Source organism: Opisthocomus hoazin, chromosome 2, assembly GCF_030867145.1.
Source record: "Opisthocomus hoazin isolate bOpiHoa1 chromosome 2, bOpiHoa1.hap1, whole genome shotgun sequence".
In the NCBI taxonomy this organism is placed as follows: domain Eukaryota; kingdom Metazoa; phylum Chordata; class Aves; order Opisthocomiformes; family Opisthocomidae; genus Opisthocomus; species Opisthocomus hoazin.
This window is the reverse complement of record NC_134415.1, coordinates 27214452-27227190: the sequence shown is the minus strand read 5'-3', so window position 1 is coordinate 27227190 and position 12739 is coordinate 27214452.

Below are 12739 nucleotides of genomic sequence, written 5' to 3'. Positions count from 1 at the left end.
CTAATGATGATTGTCTGCTCTGTGTGGAAGAAAAGCAAAACAGCGTTTGTTGGTTCTACACTTTGTTTTAAAAAGCAGATTTTAAAATTTACCATTTTAATGCACCCACTGGAAATTTAAAAAGTATCCTCATCCTTCATCTTGCGTATTGCTTCTGGTAAATTATGTCTGTGGATAGAAGAAATAGAGTTTAGCTAAGCGTTTTGTTCTATGGCCACACTAAAGAAGTTTGATAACTTCTTGCAAGAAAAAGATTATGTTTTCTTAAACTTTTTTCTTTTTTAACAAAAAGGAAGAATTATGACAATGTTAGTGAGAAATGTACAGAAAAACGTGTTTACTTTCTCTGAAGATTCTTAGTAGTGTCAAGCTATAGAAATATGAATGCCGTAGTCTCCGATCCAGCAAAGACAGTTTTCCTCACAGTATTTCCCAGTCAAAGAGCACCTTTGGATAATAAAAAGCTCCACCCCTTTGCCAGCTCTCTCACTTCAGCATTTGGATTTTTTTCAGTTCAGCTTGGGGGATTAATTTCTGCCCTCACTGGGACCATAGCATTTATCAGCAGAATATGATCTGAAATGTCTGAAAGATTTTTTGTTGTTGTTTTTTTTTAGCTTCATTGGTGGAATGATGCCTTGCTGATGGCTGCTAAGATAGAATTGAGGAAACTGTGTAGTCAGCTGCCTTCTGAAGGGCCCTCTCATGCTATTGTCTTAGGCTAGAAACTCAAGATAACAGGCATGAGCTGTTGGTTTCTTTAAAAGTTTTTGTTAGGTTGTTCCCAAGAGAATTTTCCGGCATTTGCAGAAGCCATCTACAGCCTCAATGCAGTCTTCAAAGTTTCTTATGGTCCTGTAAGGACTGCGTCATCCCGCAAAGATGTGTGCAGGCCCTGCCGAGGAACATGAAAGTTTTGGGACACTTCAAAATACGCATTTTGGATAATGTCCTCGGTACGATTCTGCGTGTCACCCTTAAGAAAGGAAGCTATCTTAAGCATCTTCATCCACCCACCTGGATTCCATCAGGCCCTGAATGCCACTCTGCAATTTGGGCAGAGTAGAGGTATAATGGAGAAGGAGGAGCGTAGTGGAAACAAACAACATTCACTCTGGGAAAATTCATTATAGCTTAGGATGGAGGGAGAGCGAGAGAGGATGTATCACGTTTCTTAACTAGGCATGTGCAACTGGTCTGAGGCTGGGAATAGAAAGTAGCTGGTGGAGGTCAGGGCTGGTGCAAAAGCATGGTCTCTCCTATGGAGATCTGCAGACCCTTGAAAATGGAAGGAAAGATCAACCACCTTGTCCAAGACAATCCATCCCAGCAGAATTTGTCTAAAGATTTTTGTCCTACACATGCTTCCTTCTAGAAGTAGAAGTCTAGTTCCCTGTGTAAAATTGTCCTCCTTAAACATTTATTCTTCTAAACCTCTGTCTAGAAACTGGCTCCAGCGTATCATTTGGTAGTCCAAGTTCTGTTGTACACTTTTCACCAGTAAGCACTATTCTTGTTCTGTGATGCAAGCTTTAGTCCACTGTTTCTGCACTGGAGTTTATGGGTTCATTAACTGTATAATGTCTGTGCAGAGTGTACAGGGGATGACAGCTGAATTCACAGCAACGTTGTGTGCTGGCAACAGCAACCGAAGTGCGAGGTTACGCTGCTATTCCTTGGAAGGGCTGGGAGCCACGCAGGGGCCCTCGTTGCCACCAGCTCCTTCCCACAGCTGCAGGGTGCAGCTCCAGCCTGCGCATCATGGCCATTAATAACAGCGGGCTTTGAACCCTCCAGGGCCTGGCTGCTTCTTCCTCCTTCGTCTATTGCATCACTTTTCTTCCCAGCACTATTTCCAAAGGGCCTGATGCATCATTCTTCTGTTTAATAGATTAACCGAGGCATCTCGCACAAACAGTATATTGTGTGACTAATATTCAAAGACAGCTGGGAACCCCAAGCAAAAGAAGTGAACACAATTCGGGTCCCAAGCCAAATAAACCAAACATTCTGATACATTTGTAGAATTAATGTCATAGCTGAATCATGGGTTGAAAGGGGTGATGGACTGTTAAAGCACAGGCTTACATATCCTTAAGCAAACGACACGCATCCAGGCTGATTACACTCTTTGCAGGAGCTGTTCATAAGGGTATTGATTTACAGAGAGTTTCAAAACTGAAAGTATCTTCTGGAGCCTGGGATAATTGTTACGTGAATAAGGAACCAGAAAGGAGAACAGAAAGGAAAAGGCCCGTTTGTTAAGGAAGCCACAGAAAGTTCTTTTTAAATCCAAACCTCTCCTTTGCAGCAGGGTATTACACCGTCACAAAAAATGTTTCATACCTATATATGGCTAAAATACCGTTTGATGTATCCTAGCTTCAGAAAGCTTCCAGTTAGTTTGACTTGTTCCCAGCGAATGTGGTGTGTATTACATTCACATGATTTTCTGACATGGGTCTATAGGGAAGATCTTTTCTATGTTCAGATGGTGCTTCATGTGAGGAGTACTGTGAACTGCAGTCTTGTTTGTGGATGCGTAATGCAGGTGGGGGTTGCCAGGAAAGCTGGATTTTGCATCTTAGGTTCACAATGAAGGTTACAGTTTGTCTAGATTTGGTTAGTGTGGATTTCCTTTTTGTGTTTTCTGTGACTCTAATAGAAGCAAAATGCTCAGTGCAAACTTACCCACAGACAAAAGCATGCGTTCTGGGAGCAGACTGCGTCCAATTCAGCTATTTGTCTGTTCATTTCTTTCAGCTGTTGTTGGGTCAGATTTTAAAAATATTTTTAAAAGATAATTTTAGCCTCCAAAGGTAAAAAAATCAACAGAAAGACAAAGTCAAGCTTCCCAAAACTGCTAGTGTGAATATAACAAAGATCAACTATTATACCTCAAGAGAGCTGATTAGAAAGTCTTACTCCTTCCCACTGATGTTTTAGATTCATGTCTGTGAACGTTTGCAAGTGTCTTCACGTACTCATCCAGAGTCTTGCGAAGAATACACCTTTAAAAAACCTATTTAGAACAGCCTGTTCTACAGACTTCCTGTTCTTTTCCCTGGTACCTTTTACTGTCGCCTGCTGCTCCTGCTGCAATACCTGCTGATCTCATCTACATTTGGTACTTGCGGTACCCTTTGTATTCTCTCATCATTTTATTTCAAATGCCACTTTTTTTTTCCTTCTTCCTGTTTCCTTCTGTTCTTGCGTAGCTTGGTGACAACATCGCTTACAGTTATCGGTATTAGAGGAACAAGGCTAATCTGTAGGAGCTTATAGAAATTGAACTTCACTGGTATGCCCTGTGTGTGATTAAAGGCTTTGATGTGTGGCTCGTTTTGTCAGCTGAATATTAAGGAAGGTGTCTGTGCAGTCTTTTAAAATGTACTTAAAAGTGACATAACCTTTACTCTAGCCTATAAAACCCATACTGTTTCCTGTCCATAGATGAACGCTTTGCTGCATGGCATTTGGGGTTTCCATCTGTGAATCAGTCTAGAATTTCTGCCTCAGTGAAAGTGATAGATAAAACAACCATTAAAAAAAAAAAAATCCCTTCTCTCTTCTTCCCATCAGTGCAGTGATACAATTCCTGTCACAGGAAGGAAGCATGTCTGATAAGCAGGAGAAGTGTTGGGTTTATTTACTGTTACGAAGACTACTGATATTCTCTTTATAGGACAGTAGGAGTTTTCTGTTTGTAAGCCCTGGGTTACTGTCAAGTGGTCACTGGAGAAACGTTTTACACATACATACAGCATGTGGTGTGGGCACACATCCATAAGGGAGTGAAAGAATTTGGATTAATTCTTTGCGGAAACGTGCGGTTTGCATCGATTTCACTGGAAGTAGAAACAGTCCTACAGCTGGCTCAGAGGACATGTGGGACTACGCTTACTGACTTGGGTAATATTTAACTCAAGAATAGCTACAGGCTAACGTGAAGTGGATAATTCTTAATAAGGAAACCATAGTAACAATCATGCCTGGGACTGCACGCTCCTTTTCTGGGACTCATTCAGGTTTTTTTTCTAGATAGTTCCAATGGAAAAATCCATAACAATAGAGTAGTATTTTTTTTTCCTACTGTAGAATTTTTAAACCGTGACATCAAATGTGAGGGCTTGACTATGCTGGAAATCGCTGGCATAGCTTTTGCAAATAATCTGTCCTCTACTAGTTATGTGTTTGGTCTGCTCTAAGGGAGTCATTATAGTTATCTTCAGAAGTGGATAAGCTAAACCACAAAGGGCTGTCTTGGTATAGGATGAAAACATTCATTTGAGGAGTTAGTACCGAATGACTACTGTGCTTCAATTTCACAGCTTATCCTGAAGCAGCTTCTTCATGTAGCCAAATAGAGAATGATATCTCTAATAGGTGTGTTTGTTTTAAATCTGCATTAGAAGAGTTTTTATTGTATGTGTTTAGTAAGTTCTATAGACTGCCAGTATAGCTTGCTGCACTCATCCGGGCACTGTCCAATTAAGTCTACCACCGACCATTTGGAGACATCTATGCAGAACTCAGCTCTGCATAGATGTCTCCAGTTATCTGGAAGACCTTTCCCCTTTAACTGTCTCATAATGAACTTGTTGTCATGTTTTCATTATTCTATATTACAAAAATGTCAAAACTCTTGAGATTTTAAACAAGGTTCATAAATAATCTCTCTTAGGATAAACAATTAAGGTTTGTCTTCCCATTGTAAAGTAAGTTTTGAGAGTACTGATTTGTTATCTGTCTTAGGTAAAATAATTGAGGATAAGGAATAAGCAACAAGACTCTGCTTAAATATTTGATGCAATGCTATATAAGATACAATTACTTTAGCTGGACATTATGTGAAATAGTACAAGAATTGAAAAATAACCAGAGAACAAGCTGAAGGAAAATGGCAACTGTTTTTTTTGAAAAGGGAGCTGTCAAGCTAAAGAATGGTTTATAAGTGCACGTTCTCAAGGACTGATCACAGACCACTCCTGTTTAGTGTCTTTGGTAAGGACTTTGGATACAAAGGAACCGTTAGTACAGATGAAGATTGAAATACCATGCAAAAGAAACTGCATGACCTTGCAGAAGAGAACAGAAATGCCGTAATAATTAATCATAGAATCATGGAATCACAGAATCGTAGAACAGCCAAGGCTGGAAGGGACCTCAAAAGACCATGTGGTCCAGCCTTTTGTGGGAAACGGAATCTAGATGAGATTGTCTAGCACCCTGTCATGATGCAAAGCATACAGTCACAAACTTGAAGAACTATTAACAGGAATTTCTGTCTCAAGGTAGAGACTCATCAGTTGGAAATCACAATGGAGTGAACAAGCAAAGACATACTAATCAGTAACTGATGCTGAGGCACCAATGCAGTGGGGCAAAAGGGAAGTTAAATAGGAACTCAGATGCGTAGTAGTGGGGTTATTTCTTTATTTGTGTATTTATGTTCTTAAAGGGAGAAATATCAGCGTAATTATGCAAGGCCCTGGCAAAACCTCATCTGAAATTCTGCATGCATTTCTGTTCAACCATGATAAAGAAAGATGAACCAAAATTAGCACAGGTACAAGGAAGGGCTGCTAGGAAGATTAAGGGAATGAGGAATCTATTTTTCTGAGACTTCGTTTTAGACAAATAATGTGTTAGAAGTGGTAGGATCACTGTCTATGTAATTAAAGCAGAGTAAAGATCATGTAAGGGAAAGAGCTATTGTAGATAAGAAGTAATGTTAGCAGAAGAGTGACTAGGTATAATTTGCACATATTTTTGAGCTAGATATGTGAAGAAGTTTCTACCTGTGAGAAGAAAGATGTTCAGGAATAGCCTTCCAACAGAAATGGTGTATGTGAGCAGGTTTGTAGGTAGGCATGTATGTGTGCAACCTGCTTAGTTTTAGGATGAAGCTACATTATTTGATGTGAGACCAACTGAGTATATGGGTGATCCAAAATATTTCCTCCTGTCCCATGTCCTTGTTCTCTTTGAAGAAGGCTTGCAATTGATCTTTAAAAACAAGAAGATCCTAAAACAAACAGAACAAAACAAAGAAAAGCAGCCCCCTGAGGTCCCTGAATCTCACATCATTATCTAGAAGCTCCTTTTGACAGGAGAGCTAACACAGGTGTAAGGTTTTGTTGGAGGCAGAGTCTCTTATCAAACTGAAATCTTTGATAACATCCAGGTAAGGAAAGAGCAGAAAAGAAAAAGATTATGGGTTTGTTTTTTTTAAATGCCTACCATTGAACCGTGGTACATTCCCAGAAAAATCAGAAAACTGTTCACAGACAAACAGAAACAAAATCTAACAGGAATTTGGGGGATTTCCCAAACTGTTTAGTTGTTTACTTTAAAAGCTGAATTACACCAGCTTCACAAATACGCATTTTACAGAGGACTGCAGGCAATTTTTGTTTCTCTTACGTCCAGTTCATTGATTAAATATATAAACAGGATGTCTTTAAGAGCAGAAAGTTTTAAAACAGGATTTGATACTAAGCAAGAGATCTGATAGTTCCCTTTTAGCTATTTGAGTTTCATCTTTGCTTATCAGAGCTGTTTTAGGGTACCGTAATTTCCAAGTGCACTATTGGGTTGCGAGGTAAATAATCTCTAGAGATGAATATTTTTTCTTTCTTTTTTACTGTAAATGACAATAGTACATAGGCTAGAAATTTCCCTTGTAAATTCTGGTCATCCCATTTGTTTGTTAAGTTCCAGTATGGACTCAGGACCTATTCTGTCAGTGCATGGAGAGGTTACGCACCCGTGCTCATGCCTTTCTAGGGGTAGGTGATCCATCAGCTGTGTTTAAGGACTTGATTAATGGCCAAGAGCCATCAAATTTGAAAGAGACTTTTTGATCATACAGGTGAGGAAATTGACAACAACTTACGTATTGTTGATATAAGAACAGAAGTCCCTTTTTCCAGGTGAATAAAATGCTGGGGGAGCCTGTCTTGGTTTGAGCCTTTGCCTGCTGGTACTTCCACACTTCTCCTGTCTGGAGTTTCAGAGAACTCAGGGAGTCTTGAGCAGTCGGTGAGGTCAGCCCACGCAGAGTAGCTTGCAGCAGGGACAGGATCTAATTGTATATACAATTCAAATAGAAGAGTATAAATGGGGATATGGGTGATTGAGAGGTTATGTGACTAGTCAGGCTTTTTATGAGCAATTCTAAATGATGCTCACATGTGAACACATCTGTATTTTTACCATCATGTTAAGAAACTGTGATCAAAACATTTTCCCCATAAATTATTAGATTATCAGCTTTTTATATCAAGTTGATTGATATTTTACAAAATTCAAAGTGTTATACTTAATTTATATGAAAACCAATTCCTACAGTTTTCACTAGCTGGTTTTCCATCATTATTTGTTTCCATTTATTTTCTTCACCTTTCCAGCTACAAATTCAGGAACAACGTACAATTGAAGATAACTACTTTGAACTGAAGTTATAGCTTTTATAATGATTGGGGAAAATGGAACTATTTTACTTTTTAAAACCAGCTATGTACATTCAAAAGAAAAAATGGAGGATGTGTTTTCAATTTCACGTTTATCGCAGTACGTGACATCAGATGCATATGGAGAGACTCCTAGCTGTCATTTTCTTGGTTTGCTCTCACAAACTTGAAGAATATAATATTACAAATAGTGACACAAGGATATTAAACTGTTGCATGATTTCTTAATAGAAAGTTACACATTCTGCTTACTTGTTCTATACCTAAACACTAGCATTTCAAGAGCAGTAACTCAGTTGCTAAGTGCATATTAAAAGTAACAGTGAGTGAGAAAGCAATAGTCTATCCCAAGTCAATATGCAGTCTCTACCTTTTTTTTCTTAGAAACATTCCAGTTTCCATAATAATAACAATAATGACTTTTTTCCTTTTTTTTTTGCGTTACACTATGCATTTTCAAATACCATTTAATGAGCAAATGCTCTTCATTTAGGTCTATCATGCTTTGCAAAGTACATTGCTGTTGGTCCTTTATTAGGTTAAATCTATCTCTTTCCAGCACCATCTGCCCATTTTACCTACGAAGAACGTAAGTTCTTCAAGGCGGAGAATTTTTTGCACTGAGTAGCCAGTTCAGGGAAATGTTCCAGTACTTTCCTGGTCTTTCCGTGCACTGATACACTTGAACAAAACTCGTCTGTGATTACTCATGCTTTGTCATGCAATAATGAAGGCTGTGGGAACATCAGGCTGCATCATGTGGCCTGAAATGGTCGGTTCTGTGTTTCATGGGTTGAGGCTTCCTAATAATTCAGGGATGCTTTCCAAAGCCACTTACCTTTTTATCAGCCATAGGCCCTGCCCTGTGGCAGCTGATCCCCTGTACACATTGATTTTAGTTTTACTTACCATCCCTTCACAATACATAGTATCGGTTCATACTTGGCTCAGGTTGGGATATCTGAACCGTAATAATTCAGTGTGATTTTGTTTTCACTTTACTGAAATATTTTCCTAACTACAACAGAGTTATGTCAGTGTTATGCACATGTATAGTGCATATTTCCTCAGTTTAACTCTGCTCTTACTTGGAGCACCTTCACCACTGTCATCAGCCACCTGGCACCCAAAAGGCAGGCCATGGAACATGGCGACTCGTGTACAGTGATTACTCTGTTTAAAAAACATGTCTGGTCCTGCAGCATGTGCAAGAAGCTCGGCGCATCCACATGGTGGTCTGTATAGGCAAAATCTACTGCTCCTTTAAAGGAGCATAGCCTGAAAGGTTATCCCTTAATGAGAGAAATGAAAACCATAATTTTCTGCTTCAGGGTTCCTTTTTGTAGTTTAGCAGCTAGATTCCTGCATTATATCTGTTCTCTCTAAAATGGCTTTATAACATGTTCTGTTTGCCAGCACAGTATTAAACGGTCCCCAGACACTGTTTTAACTCGTCATGTTTTCTGCACTGTACCTCACTTTGTAATTACTGCCTCCCATTGCCAATAACTCTTGCCCTCCAGAAGGCCCTGTTTAAGACTGAGTAATAAAATACTGAGAGATTAATACTCGGTTGATGACAGATCATTTAATGCAGTTCTTACCAAAACTCTCCAGCGTCTAGGAAATTGGCAGAATGCAGCTGATGGCTGCTTTCTGATGTCATTCAATTAGCAAGCAACAGTTAGTTCTCTGAGGTTATTCTCCAGAGTCTAATGGAGCAGATTTCTTTTTAAACTGAAGTCCTCTCAGGGAATGCACGAGGTGAGTTTAATTCATGTGTATTTGGCATGAAAGTGGATCTTCTTACATTGCAAACCAAGACTTGCATTACTGTCTCAGCACTGCAGTTAGTAAATTTAAATATTTTCATTTAATTGTGTGCTGATACTCCCAGTGAGAGCACAAGAGCTTTGCGTGCATGGATCCATATTCAGGTTCTGGAGTTGCACGTTGCAGTCTAGATTTTCTCAAAATCTTATGGGAAATTCTAAACAGCTGTGTATGTTAGCAAGCACTTGGATGATTTGCCTTACTGATTTCAAAATTGTAGTCCCAAAAGCTTAACTAATACGATAAAACATCACACCTGTTTCTTTCCCTATGCCCCCCCCCTTATGTTACTTTGGCAATACAAAGGAATTTTAAAATGGGTGTGGATGACATTTACCTAATTTACAAGCTGATTTGAGTAGGGATGTTCATGTGGGTACATTCCAGCTGAGTAAGAGCACTGATAAATTGGCTCTTTGGCTCTGGTAAATTTAGCAACTATGGTTTTTACTGCATGGATATCAGTCTGCTCTTCTGCCATTGCTTACCAGAACTGACAGAAGAGAACATACCCCTGCTTAACCTACTTCAGTTCTCACTCAGATGCCTTGGTTCCTTTGAAAGGCCACTGATGCTTTAAGGTAAGACATTGCAGTATCCTTATTTGTGTTTTATTACTGATAGAGTCAAAGAGTGAGAAGTTTTGGTTTTAAGTTTGTGAGAAGTGCTGGCATGAAACCTGCTTCTCCCCATCCCCCCCAGTCAGTGGGGTTTGTCATCAGGGACTGCCTTTCTGCCAGGGTTTCAGCCAGGGTGCTCAGTGCCTGCTCAGTGTGGGGAAAGAGCAAGGGAAAAGGCAGAGATCTCAGACATCCCAAGGAAAAAATGAGCTCTGGTTGCCTCTGAAATCCACCTAGACTAGAAATTCATGCCGTATTAGCACTGTTTCAGTTTATTTTCAGGGTGTATGGATGTAATGTGTAAAAGCACTATTAGCAATCCTTGGTTTGAGAGAGTAGGTGCACAAACAGTTCTGTGGGTGGCAACATCGTCTAAAGCAGGTCTTACCAGCTCACCCCCGCCCATCTCCCATATTGCTGCCCTCCCATGGTGCCAGCACAATGCTTATGGGCTGCATAATAATCCCGGTCAGTGAACTGTAGTAGGTCGAAAAGTAATCTTGCGTGAAAAAAGAGCCTTTTTTTGAGCGTTGGCTGCCTTATCCTGTTCACAGAATGGCCCAGCTGAAAGAGGGGAGCTTAGGTGGGGGAATGCCTTGAATTGGTAGGTCGTGCTTGCTACTGAATTCTTGTGTCATGAACCCCTTCACCCTCATTTGTCATCCAGTATTTGTATGCATAAACGAGACAGATTATCTGTCATTTGATAGCTGCATACATATCTCAGCTGGCTTGTTAACATGCTTCAGTAATAGCTGAACTCTTGGACATTAATAGGGGGTTGCGATGCTATCACTCCTTTCCTGAATTGACCGCTCTCCTGCAGATGAAGAAGACAAGCTGGTTACTCAGAACTATATTCTTAATGGTCATAATTTCTCTGGAACTTTATTGATTCAGATTTAATAACCTGAAAAGATTCCTCTCCTCCTCTTGGGAATAAGCAAGGTAGAAAAAACATTGGAAGAATTTATGACTGATTTAGAAGTTTTTCTGTGATGAGAATGATGACTTTTGATTTTGTATATGGAGGTACTATTTCTGGTAGTATCTTCTTGGGTATTTTGTGAACTTTTACTGTCACACTTGTCTTTATTTTTAAAGAAATTAATGCTTTCAAGAGAGGGACTTTAAGTGATAAATCATTTTCACCTCTGTCTTATTTGGAAGCGAGTACTTTTTGTAGTTTGCTCATACTTTCTTTATTACAGAAGGAGTTGAAAAATGTACAGTAGTGGAAAAAATGTCTTACACAGCATCTGCTGTACAGAACAGTTATTCCCAAGCCATGAGGCAGGACTCCCAGGCAAGATGTTAGTCTGACATGCAGGAATATGCTCCACAGGACTCCTCTGGGAGCTGCAAAACATTAACAATTTTGTCAGCTCCCAAAAAGGCCACTCAGAACACTAAGCGTTCCTACTGAATCATGTGTACTTTTCTCATACACACCCTTTATTTCAGTTCTTTATGATTTTTCCAGTGATAATCATGTAAAAATTAAACCGATAGGCTAGTATGAATTCCTTAAACACTCGCCTTTCATAGTATTGGTTAAGGGTTTGGAACAATCACATGAAAAGTTTACACCAAACTCGCTGCCTTGGGGGACAAGGTGGTGAGCCCCTGAATGTGTATTGTTCTTGCTGAGTAGGCATGACCAGTACAGTCCAGGATTTATGCACCTTTCTAAGAGGTCTTCTAAGACTGAAGGAGCAGTGAAGTGTTGGCTACAGGTTGGACAAGTAGCTGTAAAATACGGAACTGTCTTAAGATAAAGCTGTTTAAAAGAGAAATTGCACCTGATATAAAATATGTTCTGCTTCCAGTTGAGAAAGAATGGTTTGGGGTAACTTTTTTCCAAAAGTGCTTAATCATCGTGCTAGCGAGTTTACATGCCTGCTTTTAAAAAGCAGTTACACATTCCTTTGCTCAGCATTTCAAAGACATGGCTTAAGTTGTGGGGGCCCTTTCTGTCAAGATGACCTTGGAGACCTTGGAGATGTTTGTTACCACCTTCTTGCCAGAAGTTACCAGTCCCATAGCAGAATCAGCAGAGCAGATTATTCTTGTCTAGTAATGATCAAACTATTCCTTGATGTCCCTCCCAATCTTTGTACTGAAGTGGCTACAGACGGCTTACCTGATTTGTTATACGTACTCTCTTCTGGGATGCTTACTTTTTAAATCACTGTAACTGCTTGCTCTGAGGGAACATACAAACCTGAGAGCGCGTCTGCGCAGCACAAGGCAATGTGCAATAAATGAAGTCACTCAGTGCGATAAGCAATGCGGATGAATTGGCAGGATGGGATAGTTAGCCTTGCTGAGCAGCAGAAATAACTGTTCAGGTTCTTGTTATTCAGGACAATAACAGTGCCTATAGGGAAACTGCGCGGCATTTTCAGTTAGGTGACTTCAACAAGATCGATGTGCTGCAGTCCTCTTCTTCCGCTATAAAAACCAGTGCTTGCTAAGATGGCCATCCCATTTTGGGGATTTCATAGAATGGTAAGGGTTGGAAGGGACCTTAAAGATCATCTGTTTCCAACCCCCCTGCCATGAGCAGGGACATCTTCCACTAGACCAGGTTGCTCAGAGCTCCATCCAACCTGGCCTTGAACACTTCCAGGGAGGGGGCATCCACAGCTTCTATGGGCAACCTGTGTCAGTGCCTCACCACCCTCATGGTGAAGAATTTCTTCCTCATATCTAATCTAAATCTGCCCTCTTTTAGCTTAGAGCCATTCCCCCTTGTCCTATCACTACACACCCTTGTGAAAAGTCCCTCTCCATCCTTCCTGTAGGCCC